The following is a 9950-nucleotide window of genomic DNA, read 5'->3' on the forward strand; positions in this document are numbered from 1 at the left end:
TTTGCTGCACATAGAATGGAAATGTGGAAGAACAGAGAATCATAGAATGTTCTGTGTTGGAAGGGACTTTAAACATCATCTAGTTCAAATCATGGGCAGGGATACCTTTCATTGGATCATGTTGCTCAGAGCTCCATGCAACCTGGCCTTGAGCACTTCCAGGAATGGGGCATCCATAACCTCTCTGGGCAACCTGTTCCAGTGTCTCACCACCCTCACATCAATGAATATTTTTCTAATGTCTAATCTAAACCCACTCACTTTCAGTTTAAAGCCTTTCCTCATTGTCCTCTCTCTACATGCTCTTGCAAATAGTCTTTCTTCATCTTTCTTTTAGTCTCCTTTAGGTCCTGGAAGGCTGAAACAAAGTCACCTTGAAGCCTTCTATTCTCCAGGCTGAACAATCCTAATTCTCTCAACCTTTTCTCACAGGAGAGGTGTTTCATCCCTCTAATCATCTTGATGGCTTCCTCTGAACTCACTCTAACGGCCCACATCTTTCCTGTGCTGGGCACTCCAGAGTTGAATGCAGTACTCCAGGTGGGATATCACCAGAGTGGAGTAGAGAGGCAGAATCACCTCCCTCAACCTGCTGATCACACTCCTTTTGATGAAGCCCAAAAGACTGGCTTTCTGGGCTGCAACTGCACATTGCCAACTCATGTCCAGCCTCTTGTCCACCAACACCCCTAAGTCATTCTCAGAAGGGTTGCTTTTAATCTGTTCATCCCTTTAGCCTGGATTGACACAGGGGGCTGCCCCAACCTAGGTACAGCACCTTGCTCTTGGTCTTGTTAAACCTCTGAGGTTCCCATGGATCTGTTTCTTGAGCTTGTCCAGGTACCTCTGGATGGTATCCTGTCCTCCAGGTGTGTCAGCCACAGGAATCAGCTTGGTGTCATCAGCAAATTTCCCTCAGGACTCCAAATTCCAACAGTACATGATCCCTGTAGCCCAGGCTGCCTTCAGTTTTGATGTCCCCAATCTGCTTGCTTACATTGGTGACCATCAGATCCAGTAACACACTCCCTCTTGTAGGGTTCTCTACTACTTGGCTCATGAAATTATCTTTCATGCATTCCAGGACTCTCTTGGATTGGTACAGTTTATTGTGCTAATTTTCTGGCAGATGTCAGGGTGGGTGAAGTCCCCCAGCAGGACAAGAGCCTGTGAGCATGGTGCATCCCGCAGCTGGAGCAAGAAGTCTTCAGCAATAGGCTCCCTTTGTGTATTAAACTATGCAAGTCTGATGCATTGGGTTCTATACACTGTTCCTTATCAACCAAAGCTTTCTGAAATCAGTATAAGTAAGCATGCATTTTGTATGGAAATTTTAGATGTCATCATATTGGATACTTGTAAAGATGTCTTATTTGATTCTTTGACTTTAACTTTGAAATAACATGGAGTCTCTCTTTCTTGTAGAATCATAGAATAGTTTGGGTTTTCAGTCTATTTGAACCATAACCAAAAATGTTTTGTGTTGAAAAATTCCTTAATGTTACCTTAGAAACATCTTGACTATTTGGGGTTTGTTCTTGCAAAAGACATAAAGAAACATTGGTAAATTAGTATTAAAATCAGCTAAGGTTCTTCTCTAAAATCCAGAATTTGAAACAGTAAAAAATCAATCGCTGAGTGAGTTTATCTCAACTAGGATCATGTCTGACATGAAAAAAACCCATACCAATGAAAATTAAATTGATCCATATTGTAATACTAACCTCAATATGACATTAATTTAAGATGTCTTCTCTGATTTTGTTCATGTGTTTGACATTTATTCAGTAAAACTAAGAATTCTGCAATTAAGTTGGGTACATTAAAAAGGTTCATATATGTTTGTCTTTTATCCCATTCTTCTATATGTCTAGATATTACAGTATTCCATGCCATTACAGCAGATATATCTGCTGGAGAATTCTGTCAACTTATGAAATATTGGAACTTAACGTTAAATGTCAAATGTACAGATATATATCTCATTCTTTTTTTTTCCTAGAAAAGCAAATTTTACATTTTATAGATAAACCCTTCACTTTGATCACGGGGGAAGGCCTAGTTTCATAGACAACATTTAGTTTTCCTGATTTTTCACATCTATGAGTTTTGTAGATATGTCACAGGAACTTTTAATCAAATAACGTTATTTTAATACAGCAACCAGAACTGAAAGAGTTTTTGAAAAAAAGCCAGCGTATTTTGTAATGGCAGATGTGTCTCAGGATTCTGTTCCAGCTTGGAAGAATAGTTCCCAGAATCTGCATGTTGCGATTCCTAGCAGAGTACCAGAATCATCTCGTTATTCCACTTGCTGCTTTCAATTTTTAAAAATGAATTTGAAATTTATTTCCCATTGTGAGATTACATCAAAACTAAAAATGATACTTAAAAAAAAAAACAAACAGAAAACACAATCCCCTCCTTACTTTTTATCCTTTACCATTCGATTTATGAAGCGTCCCTCTGCTACAATATCTGGCTACATTTTGTGTTAATGGATATTTAACACAGGATTTCTTTTTGAATGTAAGGGAGTTGTTTAAGGTATACCTCTACTCTCTGGCCAATGAAGAAAGCTATCATCACAAAAAGGCAATTAATCTCATTTTTCTTATACCTTTACTTTAACTGGAAGAATAGGCAAGCTTACAGGCACACCACCTTTCTTTAACTGGCATACATATTTATTATGAGCAGATTCATTTGTAGATTGGAGTACAGCAGTATTTTAGGCCAAAGTCATGTTTCAAGGCTTAGTTAATTAATTAATTATTACAAAGCACTTTGAGAACCCTGGAGAGAAGACATTATAGAAGTATGTGATGTTATTTTAATAATTTTCCATTTCGCTGAGTGGAATGAATTACCTTAGAGCCCTCAGGGTCCTGGGCCTGATTAAGGACTGTTGACTGCATTACAGAAAATATGGTTTCCGCTTCCCTTCAGCTTGGCAGCCTTCCAACTTCCAACTGTCTGCTAGTAAAAAGAGAACTCTGTAGATTTTTATATATGAGTTTTGAAAGGTTAGAAAAAAGTTTTAGAAAAGTAGACATCAGCTAATTTCATCTAATCAGAATCCCTGAGAAGTTGCTATGGAGAGGAAAAGCTGTTTGAGTTTTAATGAAAACAGAGAAAACTGGAGCAAAACATTGTTTTCTGTGGAAAACCTTGAATTTCCAGCAACATACCCAAGGATCTTCTTACTTAACTGAAATGTAAAAAGAAAGCATAGAAAAATTAGAGACAAGGCCAGGAAAGATGAGAACACTATTATAGCATTACTAGGGACAGTAATGCTAATCAGACAGGACAAAGCTTATTTGGAACTAAAACTAGCTAGGGACTTAAAGGGTAACAGCTATGCCAGTAGTAAATGGATTCAGAAAATGTGGCTCCAATATCTGCAGAGAGAACAAGTATTTCTTTAAGTGTCACTTCAGGAGTGATGCCAGCCACAGTGAGGGAGCTTCAGACTGGGGACTATTCAGAACAGCAGTACCTCTTCAAATTCATCTGCTAGATGGGATTCACTTGGAAATTATGAAAGTGCTGGCTGGCAACAAGTTTTTTTTTCAATTTTTTTATGAAAATAATTTAATGACTGGGAGAGGTCAATGAAAAACAGAACATAGTTAATGCAATACATATTTCTTTAAAAAAGAGCAAGGACATGGGAAATTGTGACCAGTAAACCTCACCTCTGTCCCTAGACAGATCTTGAAGTAATGGAATCAGTCTGTTTCCTGAGATGTAAAGAACAGGACAGAAACCAGGAGCAGTCAATATGATTTTTTTCAAGGATGATGCTTATCCAGTCTTCTTGACTTTTGCAAAGAAATTGCTGTCTGTATGGATGAGGGGAGAGTGGTGACTGTGATACTGTTGGATGCTGGTAGGTCTTGTAACACCATTTCTCATTGCATTCTCATTTGGAAGCTGAGGTCTGGAACACAGCACTGTTTTGGGTGCTGAAAAACGGATGGATTGCTAAGCTCAAATGGTGGGAATCAATGAACTTGTGTTCTATTGGTTGCTGATAATAATATCAGGGACACATTGGGATCCATATTGTCAATTATTTTAATTGGTGATGAGAACAGTGACAGATCCATAGTAAATCTGCAGAAATAATAGAGCAAAATTATTAATTGACACAACAAAAGAATAATCTGCAGTTCTGAGGGACCTTGATAAATTTGACTAAGCAAGCACAAGACTTGAGAAGCTTTTCAAGAATAAAGGTCTGGATGCTGTACTGGATCTGAGTCCACTTTTCACTCTCTTTGCAAGTAAAGTGAACTACACACTGGACCTGCTTCAGGAGGAGCACAGTAAGGAAACTCAACAAACTTATTATAACCCTCTACCCTGTGCTAATAGGGTTGCATCTGGAATACTTATGTCCATTTTGAGAGCACCGTTAAGAAACTGGAATAGTGGATGTAATGGATTGCTATTGTGCAGGTCAAGGGTCTTGAGCAGATGACCTACAAGGAGAGGTTGAGGGAGTCACCCTTCTCTTTTTGAATAATGGATGTTAAGAGGTGGTCTAAGAGAAGGATGTAACTACTTGAATGGCACTTAAAGAGCTACATCCTTTCTAGGATATAAACTCTTTTGACAGTGGTAGACAATAAAGTAATAACAGTATGCCATTGCCTCTTAAGAAACTCCTTCACTATGAGGAATAGATTATCATAAAAAGTTGTGGGCTCTCCGTTCTTTGTTTTCCAGACAGACCTAGTCCAAATCTCTGCCTCTGTTACAAAAGTTTGCTTGTTTCTACTTTTGTCCATTCATGGGTCAGGCCTTGTCATTAGGAGTATTTTATGTACATGTGTCTACACAACAGTGATCTGTGTGCCTACCTGGAATACATGCTCAGCCTTGCTACTGGCTGGACCAGGGGCCATGGAGCTGCCACCACCTTGTCTCTGCTGGGCTACTGAATTCAGTGGCTCCTAGCACCTATGTCTGATTTACTCGAGTTCAAGATAAAACTATTTATTGTCCTCCAACCATGAGAATATCAGAGCTGTGACAGATAGCAGTTTCATTTATTTCTAATCATAAAGTAGAAAAAAACACTTTTAGCAAATCAAAAAAACAAACCTGATTTGTTTAAGTGAAATATTTTACACACATGGAAGTAAAAGGCTTTATTTTGATGTTAAGGAAGAAAAAGAAAAAAACAACTTTTCACAATTTCAATGTTTTGTACTTTTAAAATTCTTTAAAAATTATTCATATTAAAAATTAAGGTTTTATTTTCAAAGTATTCTGGTACTATGTATTTCTTGTATCCAAGGGAAAAAACCAACCCTCTCAGCTATAATCAAAGCAAACACAAAGTTAATTCAAAAGTAGGTTGATATTTGATGTCATAGAACCTACATTTTTATCAAAGGAAAAAATTCATAGTACTGCTAATCAGTGAAATACTACCATGATGGACTAGATCAGAATGGTAGGAAGAAAAGGTTTACGGAAAAAAAAATAGATTTTCAAAGTTGAAAATTATTAAGATTACAGTACAAGATCAAGTACATAGAAATAAACCTGTTCAAATGCTTTCTAAATTTACATGTTCTTAAAGGTTAGACTCTTGCCCCCTTTACCTTTTCCATCTTCTCTTTCCCTTTCCCTTCCCACTTCCCCTTCTATATCTCCTTCTCTTCCCTTTTTGCTTTCCCTTCACCTTTTTCTCCACTCCCTTTGCCCTTCAGCTTTTTATTTCTTTTCCCTTTCCCCTGCCACCTTCTTCTTCACTTTCTCCTTTCCTTTTCCTTTGTTTAAAGCTATGTTCCTTGTTTTACCATGGCTCTAGATATTCAGGTAAGTTGGCAACTTGACCCTAAATCTACCAGATTCATAAGAATGGTTCTACACTAACATTTTAGCTGGGCCCAGGGGGTGCTTTTGAAGCAAATCTCACATTTTTTCCCTACTTTCTCTGCTTTTGTTCTTGTCATGAAACTGTTTTGGAGTACATGAACAGAATTTAATTTTATGAAACAAACATAAAAAAATTAAAAACCTCCAAGATCACATCTAATTCACCAAATTACTGATGAGTATCCAGTCTACAGGATCAAACTAGAGCTGGTCTAAGATAACCATCTTAAAATGTACATAATCTAAGTTTCATGTCTCCAGTGCCAACTCTTTGTCTCTGCACATTCACTCTTATCAAATATTTTTTGCTAATGTAAGTAAAGGCCAAAACAAGCTCAGTCTAACTGGATTTCATCTTAGCTGTGTAAGTCACATTTTACCACACTTATGAAAGTTCTGTTTCACTATGTAGGCTCTTTGGAGTTGAATACTCATCAGTTTGCCCAGGACAGAATAAACCCAGGAGAGGGAATGAAGAAGAACCAGAAGCATCATTCTGCAGCATGGGTGGTCAGCTGCACAGGTGTCAAAGAGATGGTATCTTTGTAGGTATGAATGTCCCTCTGGGAGTGGGGTTGAAATGCTAAATCTGTTTTCCTTGTTTTCCTGTTGCTGATCATTGAGCAGTTAGATTTCAATATCCTTCTGGCAGGTCTGACTCTGCATGAGCTGAAATGATTGATTTCAGAGAAAAGGCCACAAGTGTTTTATTTAGATACGGCCCATTGCTTCATTTGCTAAAACTGCAGTTTGAAAAGCATCTAAATCCATGGTTCTAAGATTTTTAAAAGCTCTTTCATGAATCAATGCCAAACCAATTCAGGAAATGCAGGAAACAACAATTGAAAAAAAGGAATAATTAAAAAAATGGAACACTTTTGCTTCAGAGACCCTCTCTCCTTATGCTTAATGCCATAAGAAATAACAAAATAAATACGAGCTATTCTTAAAACTTCAAGTGTGATGAAAAATCGCATTATGAAACCAGCAATGTTATCTTATTAAAAGGCCAGGGAAGTAAAAATGTCCATTTAAAAATTCTCAAATAAAATCTGCAGTGAGGAGTCTCACAATACAAAAAACCCACCCTTTCTAATTGAGTTATTATATGAGTAAAACTTGTTATGTATTTTGGATCTGTCATTTCACAAGTCAAGCACAAGTAGAGTAGGAATACAAGAATTCATAACTTCTCCAAAACTATTTATATTCAGAAGTTGATATGATATAGGATGATATGATATGATATGATGGTATATGCATTTTTACTCAGACTGCTATGGACTCTTGACCTGGTTCTCTGAATTTCTCTTTTTTTTTTTTTTTTTTAGCATTTTTTGTATATTTGAATCCATTGTATTTTATATCAGGATTATCAATACACATATACTAAAGCAATGCAGCCAGTTTATTAAAAAAAATCATGAATTTATTTTTTTAGGTTTGAATTTTCTATGAGTATAGATAGAAATAATAATGTCCTTACACAATGTATGCATTATGTAAAATTTTTCTATCAGCAGTTCTTAGCATGTCTAAAATGGGAAATTGGTAACATATTCATTGCACTTATAGAGTAGTCATTATATTTTTTTTTTCAGAGATTCTCTCTTCAAAAGCTTCTGCTCTAACAATTTGACTAAACTTTATGAAAAATAATGATTTTGTGATGCAGAATCTTCTAAATTAATTGCCTTAATTTCTGCTTCAGATTTGAAGTTTTTACTTAATGGCAGTAAGTCGTTGACTTCACTGAAGTTCCTTTCTTTTTTCCCACCACAAGCTTTTTTGTTGTTTTTCCCTGTGTAATCTTTGTATATGTATGTGGAGGAAAAGGTTAATTTCCTTTGGTGTTCTCAGTTTAAGTGATGTTGAAACTGTTTTTTCAAAAACATTTCAAGACAAGAAAGAATTTTCTTTTATGAGTTATTATCTCCATGTAAGGCTTTATAGCATTGCAAACTGTCAAAAAAAGCGAAAACAAAAACTCATTAAGAAAAAGAAGTTTAGAATAAAGTTGTCATTCATAGTTTACATTATGAAACAGGAAAATATTCTTATAGCAGTCCCATTATTCATTTATTTAAATTTAAAACTTACTAACAAGAGAAACTGTTGAGTTTTCACTCAGAATCTGATCCTGAAGTTGATCAGTTCATTCATGCAGTAAAGTACGTTTAAAATGAGATCTCCAGAATAAAAAATCGTGGTAACATTTCTTAAATCCATTTTCTTTGAAAATTCTTTCATATTAATTTTAAAATAACCAGGAGATGAACACTCCTTCCACTTTAAATACATACTAGGACATGCATGAATTTTTTTATATAAAATCCTGAATTGAATTGAAAAAGTACCTTGAATTGTAATCTGAGAAGAAATTAATATTAAAAATTCATATTAAAAAAATGCCCTGAGAGTCTTACACTGGTAAATATTTTGGTTTTACAAAGCACGTGTTATTCTGTTCTCCTGGATGACTCCAACCCTCTCTCGCTTGTGCAAGGGGACAACAGTAAAACACAATTAGCAACTTCTAGGGAAAGACATTACTTTCATCATGGCAAAGCAGTGGTAGCTGTAAAATAATGATGTTGACAACTATGATTCTCACGTATTTTCTTTACACATTAAAGTTGGAATGTCAGTACATATTATTTCAGCATTTTACTCTTCATCCTGACAGGATATTTCACTTGGAATAGCACTGCTATTTCAGGTACAATAAAAAAGGCTTTCCAGTGAATTGAAAATACACTTACACTTTTTAGAAATAAATGGACTGTATATTTGTTCTTCATGGTAATCTTGAAGAGCTTTGCAATCAGCTGTCTTTTTTCAGCTGCCATCTGCATGTTCCTGAACTCATTCAGGATGTCATACAGCTCTGAATAGAAAGCTTCATAAGGTCATTTTCTGCCTTAGAGCTTTACACTTAAAAGATTTGGCATATCTGCAGTTGCAAAATGCAAAGCATTTCACCCAGAATAAATTTCCTGTCAAATGACAATTCATATCTGTGCAAAGCACAGTTTTTGTTTATGCGTCACAGGACTGATTATGTGTAGATCAACCGAAGTCTAGAAAGGTGTCTTAACTTTTCCTGGCAGTGACCAAGAGCAGACAGTTTGCAGTGAGAAAGCAGCTGGGAACCTGTGTGACAGAATATTTTTTAAATTTTAAATTCAGGAGCTGAATTTTAAATGTATTTTCCTTGCTTTATTATCTCAAACTCTCAGACGGTGGACCAGATTTGGAATAATTCTATGTTAAACTAGGACTTTGGATGGAACTGGGCTCACTGGGGAAGCATTGTGTTTGGCTTTTAATCTGAATTTCTCTAAGAGTTTACTACTTTTTCTGAGAGTAGATTTTATCATTAGTTTTTATTTATACAGTGGAGAGCTTTGGAGCAATTTCAGACAATGAAGAGATTTATCAGGAAAGTCAAGGCATGCCTCAAAAATCTTTCAAGGTGAGACCCTTAGCACAGCAGAAATACAGCTGCATGAAGAAAAGTAACTTATGAAGGTCTCATAGAAGGCATGAATATAATCAAGATTTCATGTTTTAGTCAACATTTATTCACTCAGAAAATTAGTTTCTAGCTACATGGAAATTTGGGGTTTTTCTGTTGATATGATCAGATAATTGGTGAGGGGAAAAACATGTGCATAGAAAAATAAGTAAGAAGCCAGGGGAGGGGGAGAACATTACACCTAGTAAAAATGAATACCAAGATAATATGAAATTAAACACACAAATGGCATTAATATCGACCACATCTCTTCTTTTGTGAAAATTCTGGAGATGAAAGAACTCTTTTCTATCCTGAGAACTTTAAGCGCATCATCACTTATCCTGTCTTTCATTTGAAACTTACCATAGGTGTCAAAGCAACTTTTAAAGGTAGGAATGTGTTGCATTGCTACTGTGCCAGCAAAGTAGTTAGAATCACTAAAATGCAGTAGGATTTTTTAATCCAGGTCTTTGCTAAGAAAAATAGTAAAGGGGGCTCTCTTAGCCATAAATATGTTTCATGTTAAAAGGCC

The 9950-nt window shown here is 35.9% G+C and overlaps 1 long non-coding RNA gene across 1 annotated transcript; it reads right to left on the bottom strand.

The window, feature by feature from the left end:
* Nucleotides 1–499: 499 nt before the first annotated feature.
* LOC113953623 lies at nucleotides 500–4181 on the bottom strand. The gene is made up of 3 exons (XR_003529953.1): nucleotides 3702–4181; nucleotides 2871–2976; nucleotides 500–1537 (listed from the first exon to the last, which is right to left on the bottom strand). It is a non-coding gene; the product is annotated as an uncharacterized LOC113953623 (long non-coding RNA).
* Nucleotides 4182–9950: the final 5769 nt, after the last annotated feature.

Source organism: Corapipo altera, unplaced genomic scaffold, assembly GCF_003945725.1.
Source record: "Corapipo altera isolate COAL_440 unplaced genomic scaffold, ASM394572v1 52b, whole genome shotgun sequence".
NCBI lineage: Eukaryota > Metazoa > Chordata > Aves > Passeriformes > Pipridae > Corapipo > Corapipo altera.